Genomic DNA, 22,694 nt, shown 5'->3' with positions numbered 1-22,694 from the left:
AGGCATCCTGCCAGGACTCGCGTTACGGAATGCGCGCTGGTTCGAATCCTCATGGGGGAAGAAATTATCTCATGAAATTTCGGCCAGTGTATGGGACCGGTGCCCACCCAGCACCATGATGCATTTGGGGAGCTACGATAAGTAGCGAAAATCCGGTTTAGAAAACCAGCTGTAACAGTTGGGGATCATCGTGCTAACCACACGATACCTCCATTCTGGTTGAATGATCGTCCACCTCTGCTTCGGCATGTGGACGTGAGGCCAGCAGCCGGCTGCTCGGTCTGGGCCCCTTATGGGCTGTAGCGCCAAGGATTTACTTTTTTTGAGGTTCAAGTGTAGAATAAGGGAAAAAAACAGAAGTTTACTGATCGAGAGGCAAAGAATATCATCTCTATCAGTCATGAAGTTCAGAGACAAAGGCTGATCCATCATCTACGGGGAAGATAACTATATAGCTTATAATAATAATAATAATAATAATAATAATAATAATAATAATAATAATAATAATAATAATAATAATAATCCGTGGCGCTACAGCTCATGAATGGCCCAGACCGACCAGCCGCCTGCTGGCCTCACGCTCACATGCCGAAGCAGAGGTGGACGATCATCCAACTAGAATGGAGGTTTCGTGTGGTTAGCACGATGATCTCCCCAGCCGTTATAGCTAGCTTTTGCAACCGGATTTCGCTACTTATCGTAGCTCCCCATCTACATCACGATGCTGGGTGAGCACTGGTCCCATACACTGGCCGAAATTTCATGAGAAAACTTCTTCCCCCATGAGAACTCGAACCAGCGCGCATTCCGTAACGCGAGTTCAAGGCAGGATAGACCACGACGCCACGGCGCGGGACAACTGTATAGCTTATAAAAGTCACAATGATAAGAGGATAGGATGGAGATTATAATAACAAAATATGAAAGCAGTACCGGTAATGACAATGTAATGGCAAAATGTCTAATAATAACAATAAACGTACAGCCTAACGTTCTGTTCGAGACTTACTGGCATTATAGTTCTATTTACAAGAGTTCTGAATGTACGTTTACTATCGTCTAAAATGTTGCCTTAATTTCTTATAATCTCGTTTCTCACTAAATGTTCCACAATACAATTTCTCTATGCGTTAGTGAAAGGCATTTTACTTTCTGTATTTGCCGAACAAATGTCACAACGAAGACAACACGCACTCTACCGAACTCGGCTGTTGATTGCTGATGAAATTCCTCGTCACATCTTCCCAAAATATTCGTGACCTTATAGCTGGCACCATGTCCGAAAATTCCCAGGCAATTCATAATGTTACTCTTTCCACGCCCTACACAATGAGATGTACACATTATAGCTTGAACACTCTCGACAAAATAAATGTTCGGTAATCAATTGCTTGGCTTACTGTGAACATACTAATGCAATGTAGGGGAGGGTACGAGTGATGAAGCGTTTCCCTCATAACTTATAAACTTGTTAATTTTTTCATGTTCTCTCTCTTTATTTTATTTCTGAAACTCATGTACACAATATCACGCTCTTTCAACTACATTCCTTACTGAATAACATTTGTTTTTATTTTGTGTTAGAAGAAAATATTAATAGTTGACAATTTTTTATAATGAATTTATTTTTTATCGGATAATCTATCAAGAGTTGAGAAGTGTTCTTGCATCATATTGTAGATATGACATGCATAAATACACACAAAAATTTTATCACAGAATGTTAGATAGTTTTTGAGTTATGTGGGAAACGCTTCATCGCTGAACAGTGTTTTACACATACTAATTTTCATTATTGTACAAGATAGAGTAATGGAGGAAAAAATGTTGAATATTTTCAAAATTTTCCTCCTGTAAGCTGTACCTAACCCCTTAAGGGAAAATGCTATTTTATTTTTTGAAAATTGCAAACATAAAAATAAAGTTTTAAGATTTTGAACTTTTAAATTGGCTTACTTAAGCAGTAGAACACTGTTTTTAGTTTGGCACTTAGCTAAATTACCTCAGCTACATTTTGTTGCAAGATTGATGGATAACATCTCAATTCTAAGTGCGCTTTGTGTTAACATTAGTGTTGTAAAATGCTGTGAAACATGGAGGAAAAAAGTCATCAATATCCTGAGGGTATGAAAAATTATAAAATGAAACACACTGCTTCCTGACTGTATGAAAAATAATACAGCCAAACTCTACCGCCAAATTCGAATTGTTATTACGCAAAAAATACATCAAATTGACAATTTGACGGATTGACACTTGCAGAACTGCAGTTTCGGTTTAAGAAAGAGTGTTTCCGGTCAATAAAAACCCGGCTAATTAATTAAACAAACATCATAGACAAAACTGATATATTTTTGGAAACTAGACACTTTCAGATCACACAAAATAAAAAAATAAATGAAAATTTTAAGAAAAATTTAAAATCAAAGATAGATGAGTACCTTAACACAGAGATTATTTGTGATTATTAGTTACAAGAGTAACCTTTGAAGCTTCGACTCTGGTACGAATACCCTATATCCTAAGCTCTCTCCTTTTCATACAAAGATGATAAAAGTTTTTTTAACAGTTTTGATGTGAAAAATGAAAGATCTTACGTACCTCGCCAAAGTTACGAGTTAAATCCCACTCGACCTCTACCCGTCTTCTGCCGGCCGCAATAACACTTCCGCTTCTCAAACGCAGAAAAGGTTTCGATTTTTCTCCTTCCACCAAGAAGTCGAGTTGCGAGAAACGACGCATGCAACATTCCAAACGGCGTAACAGCGTGCTTACACTTCGATTTCCTTGCTCGAGCGAGGAACCTACAGGTGTTTCCAAGTTAACTATTCTTCTCTTCAACTATTAGACCTGCTCATATTTTTAAATAGGTATTTCCACTCCACAAGTTAATATAACCAAGTGCAATAGGGTATATTTCATACCGATGAATGAATATAGAATATATCTACATATTTTGAGACACTACGAGAGAAGGAAAAAGAGTAGTTAATTTCCCGGTTAGATTCACAGTTATGAATTGTTTTCCATTCTGTATTATCACATATTTTGTTTAGTCAACTGTCCGAAGTCAAATTTTTATTTTTAAAATTCAGTTTTTCAAATGGTTGCAATATTCATACAAAGGCCTTTCAAGGGTCCAGAAATCCCACACGTTCAGTGTTCAGTGTACATTTACAGCGGCAATAGTCCTAAGTTACAATGAACAGCATGAAATTGCAACGACAGCACAAATCCAGTGCATGTGGAAATAAAAAAAAAAAAAAAAAAAAAAAGAAACGTATGCCCTAAATCAGTTTGCTTTTCTTTACTCTTTATAAGATGATATTAATTAAAACAATTAAATAGGTAAGGTTAGGTAACTTTTTAGTAGGTTATTTTTTACGACGCTTTATCAACATCTTAGGTTATTTAGCGTCTTAATGAGATGAAGGTGATAATGCCAGTGAAGTGAGTCCGGGTTCCAGCATCGAAAGTTACCCAGTATTTGCTCACACTGGGTTGAGGGGAAAAAAAACCTCAACCAGGTAACTTGCCCCGACCGGGAATCGAACCCAAGCCACCTGGTTTCGGACAGGTTAGGGACGACCCTTTGCGCGTCGGCCATACTGAGGCCTATTGTGCACCACGAATTTATGGGAGGAATGAGGATGAGGTGTACCAGCCCACCGGTCGCATGTGATCCCTCACCTGCTCTCACAATGGGGACCTTCTCCCCTCCCCCTAAGTTCATATCGCCAAGGTGATCAAGCAGCACAGGATCCATTCCAGCTACCCTTCCAAGGTGTCGAAGATATGCATCTTGACTTGAATATGTCTATGGAATGAGATGATGAAGATGAATGTTACGAAAGCTAAATTCTTTTCCTACACGGAAGGGGAAGGGAAACAGACCGTGGCAATGAAAATTCCAACCCGAAATTTTCCTAAGTAACTTTGAAAAATCACAGTCAGGTTGCTCGGTCCGGGAATCGAACCACGGACATCTCGGTGAGAATTAAATAAATAACCTATTTATATAATTTTTAATTTTCTTGGCTTAATTTTTAGTACTTCTTTTTCTTTTTTTTTTAAGTTTACCGGCCCGAGGCCGTTTACCCAAGTTATCTTTGTTTTCCTGTTTTCTTTCTTTTGTTTCCTTTTATTTAAACTAATACAAACGCAAAATCCATATCCGAGGCGGGACTCGAACCCACAACCCTTCGGACCAAGCGGTAGAGACATTCCGCGCCTCTAGCTTTTGCGCCACCCAGGCCGGCTGGCTTAAATATGCATTTAAGAAACCTTTTACAAGATAAAAAGTGCCCTTCTCCGTCTTCTTAATCTAAAAATAGTTACTAGTCGTGAACTGCGGAAACTCCACATGTCCACGCAAGTCAGAATTTTTCCACAAAATGCTAAAGGCAAAATTGAAGTTCATTTATGTCAAAAACTAGAACTTACTATGTTTTAGTAAAAAAGTGGGGAAAATGTTGAACCGACAGAAGAAACATGAATCTGAGAATATTTTAAAGAGGCAAGTAATGTCTGTGTACCTCATTCGTTTTCAATTTCCTCCTGAGTATATTTGAAATAATGTTAGGATCTTATTAAAATTTGTCTTGATTATTTCCCAAGATATAATTTGAACATCATTTTGACTTACTTTTTTGTAAGGTAGTAGGCGTATCTCTGACATCAAAATGGATGGTACACGCACCAACAAGAGATTATTTTATCTTCGAAAGAAAAAGACAGCGCGTATTAAAAGTTGGTAATACTCTTTCGGTCTTACTAATAAAAACTCTGTATACAGATGTTTAACTGTCTTATACTTATACAATGAGTAGCTCGTTTATAAGTCGTGTGTAAATTCCTTACTAATAATCACTACATACGTCGTGTATAACAGTATAACTGTTACACAACTACGTCATAGTTTCGTCATTACTTCATTACGAAAGGTAATAGAATATCTGAAGTTCTCTATTGCATGCGGTAGAGCGCTCTAGTGTGCCATGTTAAATATCGATAGTACAACTGGCTCTGCTCGATTACCACATTATATTTTGGTCAAAGAGTACAAGCTACAGCAATATTACTCTTATTGTTCTATGCTCTTTGGTTTGTTCTTCTGTGCTTACAAGGCAGCCACCATCATAAAATTACAGTCGATACGAACAGCTGTTAGAGGGGCGGCCATTTTTTCTCTATATACAATGCTTAAACATGGGGTTTCGTGTGTATAACTACTGCAAAGCAATTCCCATTGTGTAGTTACAGACTGTTTATACATTGTTCGCTTATGCATGGTTTATTAGTAACGTTTTCTGTCTCAACTCTGCATAAGTTTCGTATAAAAATTATACACGGTTTATTAGTAAGATCGTTTGTAATAAGAAAGTAAGACATGAATACACGTTTATGTAACTGCCTTATTATCCTGAGTTGATGTAAACAAACGACTTGTATAACAGGCGACGTAGTTAACTTCTTAAGTTCGGTGTCCGAACTTCCATCTTTAATTATCACCACTAATGCCACATGTTTATCTTCACAGTCATCACCTAATCATCGTTACCACCATTTCCCACCATCACAGTCATAAATTATAACTCTCATCACTATCATCACCACCACTATCATCATGATCATCATCGTCATCACGATATCAAGTTGCACTTTATCGGAGATGTGCTATTATAATCAATTGAACATTTAATTGATTTTTGTATCTTTTTATTAGTGTTAAAATATATTGACTCTCATGGTGAATGTCCATATGCTCTCTACCTCTCGCTTGCATATCGCCTGATTTCACGCCCCCTACGTTACATTCCAAACCTCAATGACACTAGTTTTCATTCACATATTCCCTCTTTCAATATTTAAATCACTGACTGAACCACAAATCTACCCATTTATGTAGCCACCTACACGTTCGTCCATCTGTCCATCCATATCAATTTTGTAACACATTTATTCCCTAATTAATTTTTCTATGTATTCTTTCTTTCATTTGTGTTCCACTCATATCTACTCGTATTCCAATACATTCAATTATATCAAAAGTGTGGAATTTTATATTCGACAGAATTCACACGACGTTTGCTCGTATTATTCAATTGCAGAGACACAGTCCACGTGGTAGGAATATAAACTATTTGAATCCAGTACTTGCTTAACTCATGTATCTGAATTGCCATGCTCCCAACTGAACGGGCATGTGGGCTACTGTGCATGCATAGAGATTGCTCTCCCTGGCGATCATGAATCCTGCAGCCATCAGCTATTGACGGGTGTGGGGAAGGGGAAGAATTGCTCATACGGGCACAGCAAAATTAGATTTCTGTACCATTATTCCAGAGTGAAAAGTATTAATAACCACACAAAATAATAATCTGGTCCTGAAACAAAGTGAGGTTGTAACAATATTAAAGCGAAACGGAATATGGTGTAACTAAATCTGCACAGTAACAATTGAGGGGGTAGGGATGTGCAGTGCGTCTGGAGGAACATCAGACCGGGTGCGCATCAATGCAGCATTTTGTCTCGCTACGATTTTTGCGAGACTATTACACTCTTACTACGTCATACTACTTTTGACCAATAAAACGGTACGAAAGGACGTATTTCAACCAATCATGGCTGCTTATCGCACAATTTTATCGCGTCCCTAGCATTTGTTTAATTTTATCGCGTCCCTAGCATTTGTTTCTTTGTTTGCCAACATTTGAAACTGCGCTGGTCTGGACGTCTAAGATATATATATATATATATATATATATATATATATATATAAAATTACAAACCACTCCAGTCGATGCACAGCAGTTTCAAATATGACTCGCATTGGCATTCAAGAACAAGAATGAATAAAGATCACTGGTCATACCTATGCATCTTCCCTGAAATCCTATTTACAAATAGCCTAAATGAAGAGCACAATTCGGAAGTTCTGAATAAGTTGAATACACTATGTAGGCCTAAATCAACGAGTTCCACTTCTATTACGCACACGTCCAATATAACATCAATTGAACCACCAACCACATTCAAATTTGAAAATTGTACATTCAATAATTATCCCTTTTAAAATTATTCATGTTTATTTTTTATGTCATCGTCGTTAATTAAAACTTTTCTAACACGTGTGTATATTAGTTAGGTTATGTTATGGCTTTTGCTATATGATATTATGGATAGTCACGTATCAGAGATTGTCTAATATTAAGATTTATTGAAAATCATCTGTCAAGTGACGTTGATTACTGGGATTCAGATAATTGAAGTGGAATGTTGCATTTTAATAAAAATGAAACTGAATCAACAAAGCCTTCTTGACTAGTAACATTGCCATCATGTATAAGAGATCGAGAACTTCTCGACGAGAAGGCATTGCTCACTACTACCATCTAGCATGCATCTACGTAATATTTGTAATGTTGAGATGGTACAATAATACATTTGAAGACAGTTGTATTTTCGTAAGTCAATTAATATTTTATTGTATTGGAGTACTTCGTTACTTCTAATCTTTATATACTTTCTTCTAATCGTGCAATAGTCAATTAAATCCCACTCGAGTTTTGATTTTCTCTAGATAAATCAAAACGTCTAGTGGGATTACTGTTGATAAAACGTTGTATACGATACATCTTGTGTATTTTTAATTGGTTATTTTACGACACTTTATCAACTGTTATAATTATCTAGCGTCTGAGTGATATGAAGATAACGCTGGCGAAATAAATTTAGGTTCCAGCGCCGAAAGTTACCAGCATTTACCATTAATGGGTTCGAGGAAAACCCGGAAAAAACATCAACAAGGTAACTTGTCCCAACCAGGGTCATTTCTCCATCAGGCATACTAAACTTTACTCCACAACGGTGGATTGGATTTGGTGTAGAGATAACATTTTGCGATCATTTTGACTCGCCATTGTAGCTCTTAGATTTCCTACTAGTTGTGAGATTTCAAAGAGTTGAGTACAATACTTTATCAGTTATTTTGCGAAGTTGTTTTTATGCAGTGAATAAGTTGCGAAGGACATAGGAATTAAAGAATTAGTCTATCTGTTCTTTCGAGGAATTTATTCAATTATTGAATATGACGGTGGTGGTTTAATAAAAATTATGTTGATAGGGGTCGTAAAGATGAAGATGGTGGTGGTGATTTTGGTACTGTATAATATGTAACAGTTGCGGTGATGAACAGAGTTAGAAAGTTGGTACCAAAACAACAGATTTCAGTTGGGTACAGCGAGGAGTATAGATGTCACCCGCGCCTCGCCCTACTCCCGCTCGCTACAGACGACACACAGTAGGTATGTTCACAAAAACAACGCACAGTGGCATTCTGTGGCGCTGTGTACAGTCGTGGATAGTTTGAAGAATATTGTAAATTTATATTAATATTTTAGGTTCTGAACAAAGTCAGCTATTCTGTTATTATTGTATTATTTACGTAATGTTAATATTAAGCATGATTCCAAAAAAAGTAAACTCGTCTATTTAATAATTATTATTAAATAGACGACTTTACTTTTATTATGCAAAGGGGAGTGTGTAACACGTTCATTTTTTCCCGGATTATTCTTCGATAAATGTTGACGTCTCGTGCTGCTATGCATTCGGTTGCGTTACAGTCCAAGTTCAACATCGGAATTAGATACGAACTTCCTAGCTGTCATTACAATTGAAATGAAAAAGTTTCTTGAAAACAGTTATTATGGGTATGATATTATATGCTACGTACGAGATATACTAACAGATTCACAAAGTAGTGTCGGCCTGGGTAGCGCAGTCTGTATAGCGCTGGACCTCTGTGCTCGAGGTTGCGGGTTCGATCCCGGCCCAGCTCGATGTCATTCAAGTGTGCTTAAATGCGACAGGGTGATGTCAGTAGATTTAGTGGCATGTAAAAGACCTCCTGCGGGACAAAATTTCGGCACACCGGCGACGCTGATATAACCTCGGCAGTTGCGAGCGTCGTTAAATAAACCACAATTTAAATTTTCACAAAGTAGTTGTTCACCGCATGATAGTAAGTACGCTACACTGAATCATATTTCAGATTTGCTCCAGTAACGTCTTGTGACGTAGAACGAACATTTTCAGAGTACAAATATTGTTTTTTTTTCTGAATCTAAAAGGAGTAGGCCTATTTTTTTTGATAAAATAAAAATGTTCATTGTTATTTGTTATAATGAGGCTAGAATCATAATTGTACACTTTGTATGTTATTTTTATATGTATGGGTAAAATTTAGATTGGGGAGATACGAACTTTACAATTACAATAATTTTTTTTATATTATTTTATTGTTCTAAGGTTGTGAACGAAGGGAGCACACGTTTGGTTACCACCCGTTTCCACATGTTAGTCGTTCTGCTTCACTGACACTGAGAGACGCTCTATTACTTTTCACTCTATAGCGATATAGTCCAAGCTCACACAACTTAACAGTTTTGGTACCAATTTCCTAACTCTAGTGATGAATATGATTTTAATGTTGTCTGAGATTAAGATGAATATCGCAGCAGTGGTGGACATCGTCATATGATTTTGATGTGGGTGGAGGTAACGACGAATGGAATGACAGTGGTGGTGATGATGAATGACTGTGGGTTTGGTAATAAATATGATGGTGATGACTTTGGTATTATGACGTTGATGTTTTGGTAATGAATGGGATGGTATTGATGCTGATGATGAATATGACGTTGATGATTAATATTAGAGGAGAAATTAATATTAGAGGAGAAAAATTCGCTCCGGCGCCGGGGATCGAACCCGGGTCCTTGGTTCTATGTACCAAGCACTCTGACCACTGAGCTACGCCGAATTCAATCCACAGCACCGGATCGAATTCTTCTCCTTCAATGTTTCCCTTTGTGGCCTTACTCTAAGTTAGGCATAGGCCTATATGTTGACATATGCCTAACTTTGGAGTAAGGCCACAACATTGAAGGAGAAGAATTCGATCCGGTGCTGTGGATTGAATTCGGCGTAGCTTAGTGGTCAGAGCGCTTGGTACGTAGAGCCAAGGACCCGGGTTCGATTCCCGGCGAATTTTTCTCCTCTAATATTAATTACAGATATTATTCTGTAGGACAAATTAATAAATCCATAATATGACGTTGGTGGTTTTGGTAATGAATATGACGATGGCATTGTGGTAATTATGAAGAATATGTTAGTCGTAGTTTTGGTACTGAATATGACGGTGATGGTTTTGGTAATGAATATGACTGCGGTAACGGCAGCAGCAGTAACGGCAAGTTTTGTAAGGCTTGCTATGAGTGACATTCAAATAGCTGTGGAGCATAGCCAATGAAAATTGGACACACGTTTATATGAACATTTTTACTCCTGCTATCACCTTCTAAAAATTTACTATCCACTCTGTATAAAGTATACAAACTCAGATCAATAGAATGGCAGCAAAGCCCTATTGTCCAACCAGTAATCGATCCCACTTCCATTAAGTTTTCAGTCGAGTACGTTACTGTTTGAGCCATAATGGGAATACTACGCTTTTCTGGTGTTTTACGTTGTACGATTTTAATACTTGAAAGGGAAATTCGTAAAATTACGTAATAAAATGTTCAAATAATTTTAGAATACGTAATAAAACGATTTACATTATTTCATTTGAATATCAGTTTAATCGTTTGATACGATACAATTTACAATGAACAGCCTGCGGACGCAATTTGGCTGCAACGGCTGTTATCGAACAATGCATGTTTTATTACCGAATGCATATGCATGTGTCTTCAGCGCCGTCACTCCCTGTGTTAAGTGAATTCGCCCATGGGTAATCTCACCGCTGCTGGATGTGATTAGGCGCCCACGACTGTTTTGAACATCACATTAACGTAATAAACACATCTGCTGAAATATAGAACGCACCCGACTTCCAGCCCAACATATTCCACTTTGATAGTTTGCATTACATTTGTGATATCTGCCGGGATGAATATTAATAATGTTACTCAATACGTTTGTTTGTACGTGATGGCTTTATTTCTGTCCGTGATATGTGATAACTGATTGAACATATTCAGCTCAATTTAGGCTGAATTTTATTAACTAATGTATAGGCCCAATTTTATTGTTTTTTTTTTTTTATAAGAGATTTTCAAACTACAGAAATTGAGGCGTGCTCTGGAATTAAAAAAAAAAAAAAAAAGAAAGATGTTATGTTTTATTTAACGACGCTCGCAACTGCAGAGGTTATATCAGCGTCGCCGGATGTGCCGGAATTCTGTTCCGCAGGAGTTCTTTTACATGCCAGTAAATCTACTGACATGAGCCTGTCGCATTTAAGCACACTTAAATGCCATCGACCTGGCCTGGGATCGAACCCGCAACCTTGGGCATAGAAGGCCAGCGCTATACCAACTTGCCAACCAGGTCGATAACAAGAACTTAACTACAAAATGTTCAATACAGAACATCAAACATTTTAGATCTGACATAACAACCTTGACACAAGAACATTCAAATGATTCTAATGCTGTGTTTGTTGGACGAAAATAATTCGTCAGGAGGGAGGAATATTACTTCCGAAAATTGAACTTCATTATCCCGAATCTGTAGCCGGACAATACACTACCTGAACATCAGAGGAGACTGTATTTCACTGACTTATTTTATATATTTTTATACGTTTTAAAACATCCTACATCACTCCGGTTGAATATGCGAAGGGGGCTGTAGCAGAAGTAATGAGATTGGATACAGCTTCTTTGTAATTTTGCCCAAGGCGCACAAGGCAATTTTAAAACGTGAACTTCTATGTTGCCTTTTCTAAGACAATGCGTCTGATGTCATGTCCGAAGAATCTCTCCTGCAGATGACATGAAGTTATATCGCATGAGTTGAAACTTCAAGTTAGTAAAATTGTTTCATAGAGAATTCTTTAAAATTCGACCTTCGTAGAAAATTGGATTTTTTGTTCCACCCTAACCACTACAATAAATAACACCAATTTGTAAACTTACAAGGAAAAATGTTAGAACTAATCCCTTCTGGCGTATGCCTTTATAGAGAATACAGTAGATATAGACAATATTGATGTTTTTTACTAAACCATATCTAAATAATTAACATTATAAATTGCCATTCTAGTTTTATAAACGTTTGAATACATATTGTTTTTATATTTTTTCTTCCTCATATTATATTTTGTCCAACAGAGGACACATCTGCACTTTTAATACACCAACATACCTATAGCTTTAAAAAATTCGGGCTTCTGCCGTTTTCCGAAAGTAATTAGCTTTAAGCTTGTAATTGTATCCCTAATGCTTAGTTACATAAAAATGAACTATTTCTTATACTAGGAAATATTTACTGGAAGCAAGTAAAGCGATCGGTTTGGAAGTAAATCCCGAAAAGACAAAGTATATGATTATGTCTCGTGACCAGAATATTGTACGAAATGGAAATATAAAAATTGGAGATTTATCCTTCGAAGGGGTGGAAAAATTCAAATATCTTGGAGCAACAGTAACAAATATAAATGACACTCGGGAGGAAATTAAACGCAGAATAAATATGGGAAATGCCTGTTATTATTCGGTTGAGAAGCTTTTATCATCCAGTCTGCTGTCAAAAAATCGGAAAGTTAGAATTTATAAAACAGTTATATTACCGGTTCTTCTGTATGGTTGTGAAACTTGGACTCTCACTCTGAGAGAGGAACATAGATTAAGGGTGAATAATTTCGAGGGAAAAATTGTTCCGGAGCCGGGTATCGAACCCGGGACCTTTGGTTTAACGTACCAACGCTCTACCACTGAGCCCAAAGGTCTGTGGATATAGAGGGAAAAATTGGATCGGTGTCGGTTAGAGTTCCCGAGTAGCTCAGTGGTAGAGCGTTGGTACGTTAAACCAAAGGTCCCGGGTTCGATACCCGGCTCCGGAACAATTTTTCCCTCGAAATTATTCAAATCAACTTTACAGGGAGTTATACCTGAAAATCTTGATTTGCATAGATTAAGGGTGTTTGAGAATAAGGTGCTTAGGAAAATATTTGGGGCTAAGCGGGATGAAGTTGCAGGAGAATGGAGAAAGTTACACAACACAACTGCACGCATTGTATTCTTCACCTGACATAATTAGGAACATTAAATCCAGACGTTTGGGATGGGCAGGGCATGTAGCACGTATGGGCGAATCCAGAAATGCATATAGAGTGTTAGTTGGGAGACCGGAGGGAAAAAGACCTTTGAGGAGGCCGAGACGTAGATGGGAGGATAATATTAAAATGGATTGAGGGAGGTGGGATATGATGATAGAAACTGGATTAATCTTGCTCAGGATAGGGACCGATGGCGGGCTTATGTGAGGGCGGCAATGAACCTTCGGGTTCCTTAAAAGCCATTTGTAAGTAAGTAAGTAAGGAAATATTTAAAAACAACAATATAAAATATAGGCTAAATATCGATATCTGTTCTATTAATGTAATATATCGACTATTCACAAGACAATCACTGCATGTCAGCAAAATATTAATTTGTTACTTTCAGTATAAAACATAAGATTTGGTTTTTCGGGATTGAGATCATTATAAATAATAGTATAATTTTGAATTTTGTAAAAGAGCTCAATAAATTTATGATTATGTATTACACATTTGTTGGTGGGATATACTTTAAGAGATATGCAAAGAAATCACAACATTCAATTAGAACAAAAAATAACAAGAAATGTTACACACGCGACTTCTTTGTATGTAAGGTTGAAATTTGTTTAACAAATTCAAGTAAATGAAACTCTGTAAAGTATACGACGTCTAAAATATATTGTTTCTTTGGACGTTTTGGAAGGAAATAGATACTATTTCATTTTTTTTTAAATATTCGAAAATTAGTAATACCAATTTACTTAGATTCCGGATATCTTTTCTATATGTATAGGCCTAATGTTATATGGTATTATGTTTTACGCTACAATTTGGATGTAATGTATGTCGTCACATGACCTGCTGCCCGGAAGACAAAAATAATGATAGTAATGACCAAAGCTCGGAACTTGGGGACTTGTGCTTTTACACGTGGCTAAGCGACTGGACTTCCATGTCAACAACTCCCGCTTCCAGCACGGAGGTCCGCTATAAAAGTGGTTTCTGGCTGTAACAATGTATTGATAGTATTACTGTAGATTGAAACATGTAATTTTACAGCATATGTGTAATGAAAATAAACACGAAAAATATATCAAATTTACTGTTCTGCTCTATACATTTTATTACAGTGTATGACTACGTACATTCGAAGATTTTCGAACCCATAACTTCTTCGCCTGTTAGTTAAACATGATTTGAAACGAGAAAAACTTATTTCCACTTCACATGAAGTGACGGGAACAAACTTCAAATACTGAATGTTTTCACTGTTACTGTTTTCTATTCGATTTTCAGCAGTTGCTAGCTGATCTCGTATCTGAGAAAAATAAGTATATCCTAAATTTTTCTCGAAAATAGTTTTCAATGTGTGTGTCACTACTAGGGCAGATCCCTCTACGACTTATTCCATGGCTGTGGACAAATTTTCCACCGATTTAAGGGACTGCAATGTCTTTCACCGTTTCCAGCCTCTAGTTTATGTCTGGCACAACTTACAAAATATAAACTCTCCATTCGTAGAAAATAATGTATCTTCTCCGAAGTCCTCCACGAAATTCTGTACCTAAAATTTAAAAAAATATATTTTCCAACTTCTATAATACCCATTCGAATAACACGTATTTTCTAATTCCTCAAACAGACCGTTTACCTGTAATACTCTGAATGTCATTGGCTTCGACATGACACATTTTCGTCGTCGGTCATCCTGTCACTCGATGTGACCACTTTCTTAGTATATACGACTGTCCCTGAGCTCTTGCAGCGTGAACATTGTGTACGTTGTACCTGTAACCTTACTCATGCACACGACACACAAGTCCCCAAGTTCCGAGCTTTAGTAATGACTAGAGGGCGGATCTGTGTGCGGTTAGAAAACGAAACCAGTCAGCCACACACGCCATGCATACTACTTCCGGGACAACGCATACAGATCCGCCCTCTAGTAATGACAAAGAAAGCTTTTAATAGAAAAAAAGACTATTTTCTGAGAACCTTTTGGGAAAAATTTAAGGAAGAGGGTAGCGAAGTGCTTTGTATCAAGTGTAGCATTGTATTGAGCAAAAACACGGACATTACGACGAAGTAAAGAGAAACAATTAGAAGCATTTGAAATGTGGAAATGGAGAGCAATGAATCGATGTGAAATGGACAGACAAAATAAGAAATGAAACTGTGCTAGTGCTTGATGAAAAAATAATGATAATAATAAAACTGATCAGAAAAAGGAAAATAAATTTACTGCATCACTGGCTAAGAAGAAAATGTCTATTGAAGCATGCACTGGAAGGAATGGTTGGGGGAAAATGTTCGGGGCAGAAGAATATATCACATGATATACAACATTAAGGTATATGGAATGTATGCGAAAACTAACAGGAAGGCGGAAATTGGATTATTGGCTTATTGTCCCACAATCATCATTTATCACAACCCTGCGAACAAAATAAAATAAATTATTTATAAACTTACTTACTTACTTAAGACCTTTGGGGAGGCCGAGACATAGATTGGAGGATAATATTAAAATGGATTTGAGGGAGATGGGATATGATGGTAGGGAGTGGAATAATCTTGCTCAGGGTAGGGACTTATGGCGGGCTTGTGTGAGGACGGGAATGAACCTTCGGGATCTCTAAAACCCATTTGTAAGTAAGAAAGACGTGAAACTTCAGATCCCTACTTTACACTTCAGTTTTCACAATTCAAACTTCCATTATCTTGAATAATTTCAAGGGAAAAATTGTTCCGGGGTCGGGTATCGAACCTGGGACCTTTGGCTGTGCGCGCCAACCCTCTACCGTCTGACCTATCCAGGAACGTACCAGACACTGGCTCAATTTTTCCCTTTATATTCACATACTTTAAGTGGGCTGACAAGACTTCAACGATCCAACACTGAGAGCACACAAACTGTGTGTGACTTGAATTATGGTTTTCTGTTGACGGAACGTAATGTATTTTATGCAAATCTGGCTTTCAGGTACAGCTCCCTGTGAAGCTGACTTGAATAATTTCGAGGGAAAAATTGTTTCGGGACCGGGTATCGTATCCGGGACCTTTGGCTGAGCGCGCCAACGCTCTACGAACTGAGCTACTTAGGAACGTACCAGACACTGTTATGTTTATTGTATTATTCATTCACAGAGATTACTGGATTTATTTCAAAGAACAAAAAGTATACTGAATTGCGGAAACTAGTACTGATAATGAAATTCCTAGAACGTTTTTAGTTTTTCTCCCCAAAGAATTAAAGAAAAACATGTCTGATACTGCTACTAGAATAGAAAGTATAGGAAATTGCTTAAAAAAAGATCAGAAATGAAATGAAGGCTTTGATATCAATATTCCATCAATGCACAACGTATGTAGTCAGAATAATGTTTTGTACAGAATTGTCCCGTTTTGAACGGAAACTCTTCGACATACTATTCAGAAAAATAGCATTTGAGAACTGTTTTTGAAATTGTACTAACGCTACAAACGAGCAACGTAACTGAGGCAGATTATTTTTGGAAACGGATGTGTATAAAGTGTATGTACATTCATAATCAGCGCTTAGACTAGCAGCAGTCAACAAAACTAGCTCTGCCACGTAATTTTCTTCCGTTGGTTAATGTCAACAGCCTCCTGACATTTGTTAATTACGTGACGAGAAGTTCGCTATAGTGGAGGTCTCGTTGTTTCAATATATAGACAGATTAAAATCTCGTTTCTGTTACTTTACCAGACATTAACTTCTATATCTGAGGAACACACTAAGAAGATTAATTCATCTACGTGGGTCAGAACAATTGAGAGACTTGCGTTTTGAAAACCTACGCTTTATTAAAACAATTCTTTCTATGAAAGCTGAACTAATAAAAGTGTATTATTTCCTGTTTCTTTCTCTTTATCACAATTACAAAACCTTTTCAAATGTAACAATCGTTTCTTTTACGATTTTATTAAGTTTGCGTCTTATACGAAGTTAATGACTTCACAGTATTTAAAAAAGTTTTGTGTTTTGTGCCTCGGCATTTCTTGTAATTATTTGTTTAGTCAACAGCTCGAAGGCAGGTTTGAGCATCATAAATGACACCAATAAGGCATGACTCATAAGGCAACTAAGCCAGGAGATTACAGGATAGTTTGGAGAGTTCCTTTCCCCCTTCATTGCCTATCTCGCTGACTAGTGACATATTACATTTATCAGACTTTTGATGCACACAAACAAACTGTTCTTGCCCTGACACATATCGTCAAGTGAGATGTAGGTCTGATAATAAATGCACATATCAGGCAGAACCTCAAACGTAGAATCTCAAGTAGAAGTATTTCTTGGACTAGGCCTATACATACTTCACAGAATTAGGCCTACTTAAAAAAAAAAGGTTACGCTGCTGTTACGCAATCTTTTACAAAACTGAGCTGTATTTGGGTCAAATATTTATATATGTTACTATTGCTATGAAATCGTAATGAAAGAAGGGGAAATGGGAGAAGAAACACTTAAATGTAGATCTAAGCCATCGCGCTTCTCTGCAAGAGAATTTTGGGCTGTGAGGAAGAATCTATGCGAGCTCCTAACCTATTGGTCACTTGTCCTTTTTCACTGTTTCGTTGGAAGAACTTAGGTTAATTTTAAAAGGGTAAGTATATTGTTGCATTAGTTAATCGCACAGTGTGATGTCACAGCAGCGTTGGACAAAATTCCCTCGCTCGTATATCGAGAACCATTTGGTATTCTGAGTTACTGTTTTAAGTGCTGATATCATCTCCCTGTTGTCTACAACAATATGAAAAAGTATATATATATATATATATATATATATATATATATATATATACACACATTTTTTTGGTTCAATGCTCCCTTTAAGAGTAGTCTTTCTTATTCTTTCTAAAGTATAACATTTTACTAGTTTTTAAATAACATGGCAAGGGGTAATAACGCCAACTACTCATATTTCACGTAGTTTTAACAAAAAACTCGACTGATGACACACATTATACCTAAGAAACACTTCTGTGGTCAGAATAGCAGCCGTACTTCAGTTAGTAGGTGCATGTGTTGTTTGCAGTACCGTGTTGAAATATTTCTTTTAAATTTTTGAAGATAAGTAAAGTTATATTATGACCACATACTTAATTAGATCGTAGTACAATGTTACTTATATTGATTCACAGTAAATTTTATGTACTTTCTTAACATATTCATGCAAGCTGAATAGTCTTTTGAGAGAAATTGTAATTTGATCTAAGATTGAAACAAATCATCAGGAGTAATAACGCCATGTTTTGACTAGGATAGTTTCGTAAATTTAGATACCATAATTTTCTGCTTCCTTATGTTATCGAGTACTGAGAAAAGTTATATCTTTTTTACTGTACTTGCCAAGAGTTTATGAGAAGAAGAATCTACGTGCAGCGTGGCCGTAAATGTGCTTGCAGCTGCAGTCAAAGGGAAAATTTGTTCGCCCAAAGTATTTCTAAGTAAACAGAAATATTAGTTTAAACTTCAGTGTCCTGGTTCCGTTCAAAACAAAATGTTTTACTTCTTTCAGTTCCGAAGTATTTCGAATTTTTGACCGGTACTATTTAAATTTCCATTAACAATTCGTCTGAAGCTTTCAGAAAGCCACTACAAATAGAAAGTACTGTATTTGAATATAAAACTTATTCTGTAAAGTTGATTTAGGTTACTATCTTTTGTCATATTCATATAGTGCTAGCGACAATACTCACAAGCATGGGGAGTAACGACAAGTTACAACTTGTGATGGTATTCGAGTAAAGGAGTCAAGTCATTTTTTGTGTACATGGAGTTTTGTTCCCCAAGTGAATACACAAGTGTAATTCTACAAGTAGTTGTATAAAAACAAAAGAATACTAGCATTTGATGCGTTTTATTTATGTAGGAAATAATTTGTAATAAGGACTTGAAGTTTAACTTTCATTTATCTCAAAACTCATTTTTATGATTTATCTCCCTTTACTCAAACATCATCAATATATTACTTAATTAATTTTAGCCTTGAATATCTGAGAAATCACCATTTTGTACGTTTGATAAACATGTTTCATTTTAGAACTGTGAGTTTATATCCGAACAGAACAGTATGGCCTCTATTTTAAAAATGTCCAAACTTTAACATGGCGTTATTTTCCCAAGGTACCTTATACTAAAATAGGCATTTAAGACATTAAAAACGTTAAACAAGCGTCAATAATCAATTCAGAATAATATGAAACTCTTCCAAACTTCATGGTTTTCATGAAACGTGAACATAGTTAAAAATTGTTTGTACTAATGCTTATGAAACAAAATATACATTATTTGTCCTCAAAAATCGGGTCTGAGATTAACACACGTTCTGCCATTTCCGATGCATGACCTCCAACCAATCTACTACCTCCTTCAAATTATATTTGGTGCACTACTTGGCCTTATGCTACAAACATGCAGCCCTATCTCCTTTTATCCAATTTATCGATTATTTCTTATCATTTTATGTTAGTGTGCCATCAAGCAGGCTGACATAGGACGCTGAGCTGCCTCGTCGCAACAACAGAATTGTTTTCTTTCAAAACACAGGTAATACAATAACTTATTCCGCACTTTAATGTTGGTTAAACGAAGTAATATGCAGCACCTGATACTTGTTTGCGCAAATATTAAAGCTACCTGCAGAGTTTTAATTTTACAAACATGTTTATCTTGATACTGATCTAAGTGAGAAAGAAAGCAATGGTAGATTAGGCTATTTCGATTCATGGTAACAAATAATATTAATTAACTCTAATTATTTTCAGGTACACAAAAATTGGATGAGAATGTATCCTACACGTTAGGGTCTCTACAAACAGCTAAATCCACTCCACTGACTAACAATGTTTGGAATTATATGGGCTAAAGATTTAAGATCTTATGAAATTCCAGGACAAAAATGTTTGAATAAGGGAAACAATGAAAAAAAATTGAACAGAACAGATTATGATGCAGAGAAACATAGTTTAATGGTGGTAAACACCAATGAACATTATACTATATGTTTAGTGAACAGTCCGAAGACTGGTTGGAATCTCGTAAATGACATAAATAAGACATCCCTCATAACGCAACTAAGCCAGGAGATAATGGGATGTGATGGCCAGTTCCTGTCCCCCTCCATTGCATACATCGCTAACTAGTAACACTTGAGATGTATGCAACAATTGTTCTTCTTCACAAGGTTACTTAACAGCCTCCTCTCTTTCCAATCCAAACCAATTTTCTTCAGGCTCCCATCAGTTTATTTCAATCTACTCTATGAAACTCATTTTATAGGTCCACAAATACTATATACACTTATTTATTGTTCTCTAGGTAACTTTCGCCGATTTTTTCGTAGTAGTCCAACAATTATTATAGAAGAAAATATTCTATCAATATTAAGTAAATGATGCACGAATTAAATAGTTATCTATATTATATGAATAGATAGATTGGCAGTAAGACACATTACGATTGTAGTGAAATATTCTCACAAATTGTATTAAATAGTGTCAATTTGAGAATACCTGGAAACAACATATTATGTTTTAATACTGAAATGCTAGAGTTTGAAATCATGCCTGTGTTTGCAGTTATTATGAATGCTCTGTTAAATTTTCTCTTTCGTGTAATTCCCTCTTTGTGTTTCACATACACGTTGATGTAGTTCGTTGTTGACTAGGTGTTACGACGTAATGTTAAAACCACTTCAATTAAAAGCGCTATACAAAGTATATTCTTTTTTTATTCACAGCAGACTAGAGTACCTTTATGCTAGGATGCATTGTAAGTGATTTTACGTATTTACGTATGTATACTTTTTAATTACAATTTTACGAAATGAAACTATTTAAAATCACTTCTTTAATAAGACATATTTCTTTAATGGTTTTCAACTATGAGAATAAGTTTTGTGTATAACATTGCTAAGCAGAGCAAATTCAGTCAATGTCTGTCTACTGTAGGCCTAAGGAATATTTACCTGTAATTATACAACTACGCATTTGAAACAAAAGTTTAACTTGTGATTGAACATAAAAATGCCAGTGTGGTGTGATTTATACTAATATGGATCCGAGGGACAGAGAGTGTAGCAAGTTAAAGCGTACCTAGGCCAGTATTATGGGTCACATCCACTGCTGTGGAGTAACATTTTGGCACGTCTGACCGTGATTGATCATACGCTAGGCCTACCTGATTTCAATGCAGGTATCACTGTAATATTTTTAAGTAATTTATTCATTTTATGACAATTACTTTCGTGTGTACTATGCTCATCGGGGCGCAACTATGCCATGTCCATCCTGCTACCTGATTTCTTCGGGGCGCAACTATGCCATGTCCCATCTGCTACCTGATTTCTTCGGGGCGCAACTATGCCATGTCCCATCTGCTACCCGATTTCTTCGGGGCGCAATTATGCCATGCCTAGGCCTCCCAATTGACTGCGGGGCGCAACTATGCCATACCGGGAGAGTCTGTAGGGCGGGGTCCTTAGGGTATGCACATCATTCCATCCCAGGTAGTACAATGGGCTCATCCCAACGGCCTCCATGTGAGGACGGTCCCATTTCGTGCTCTCCTTTGAACGGAGACTAATAGAGTTATTAGTTTGTGTCACTGCAACCTGTGTATATTTTTGTGTGGCTTTGCTTTGTTTATAGTGTTTTTTTTCTCTCTCTCTATTTCTTGTGTAGATTTACTTTGTAAGTGTATTTTTTTCTGTTTATTTCTATTATTAGATTAGATTTATTTATTTAACCTGGTAGAGATAAGGCCGTCAGGCCTTCTCTGCCCCTCTACCAGGGGATTACAACTATAACATGAACAATAAGATTACAATTAATATTAAATTTACAATTACAATTACAATAAAAATTAAAGTACGACAAGAATACCTGATTAATGAAAGCTAGACATTTTATCATAGAAGTTAAGAACAAAGAATATTTTTGTATTTACTAAATTACAAATTAAACCTACAATAACAAAATTCTATAGTGATGAAATTACCGGATATTGAGATATTTTGTGGTAGATTAAAAGAACTATTTACAAGAAACCATGTCTGAACGAGTCTCAATTACTGACCAAGTGCCTAGTAAGTTTGCGTTTGAATTGAATTTTATTTCGACAGTCCCTGATGCTAGCAGGTAACGAATTCCAGAGTCTTGGCAGGGCTATTGTGAAAGAGGATGAGTATGAGGAGGTGCGATGGGATGGTATTGTTAGTATTGTTTCATGGAGAGAGCGTGTGTTCAGATTGTGGTGGGAAGAAAGGTAAGTGAAGCGAGACGACAGGTACGAAGGAATAGAAGAGTTCAAGATTTCGAAGAGAAAGAGAAGTGAATGTAAATTTCTTTTCTTATCTAGTTTAAGCCAACCTATTGCTTCCAGGGATGGGGTAATATGATCATATTTACGAACATTGCTTACAAAACGTACACACAAATTATGAGCACGTTGAAGTTTCATTTTGTTGTCGCTGGAAAGGTCAGTCAGTAAAATGTCAGCATAGTCAAAATAGGGAAATACAAGGGTCTGCACAAGGGACTTTTT

General features: G+C 36.5%; 1 protein-coding gene and 1 non-coding gene across 2 annotated transcripts in view; both read right to left on the bottom strand.

Annotated features, from left to right (window-relative positions):
• The window catches only part of Dh44-R1 (Diuretic hormone 44 receptor 1), a 1,227,197-nt gene that overhangs the window by 602,402 nt on the left and 602,101 nt on the right, over positions 1–22,694 (bottom strand). The window lies entirely within an intron of this gene.
• Positions 9,757–9,829, bottom strand: TRNAY-AUA (transfer RNA tyrosine (anticodon AUA)). Its single transcript has one exon. It is a non-coding gene; the product is annotated as a tRNA-Tyr (tRNA).

The sequence above is a fragment of the Periplaneta americana genome, chromosome 13 (assembly GCF_040183065.1).
Source record: "Periplaneta americana isolate PAMFEO1 chromosome 13, P.americana_PAMFEO1_priV1, whole genome shotgun sequence".
Classification (NCBI taxonomy): Eukaryota; Metazoa; Arthropoda; class Insecta; order Blattodea; family Blattidae; genus Periplaneta; species Periplaneta americana.
The sequence above is the reverse complement of the archived record's forward strand: the minus strand, read 5'-3'. Positions and strand labels throughout refer to the sequence as shown.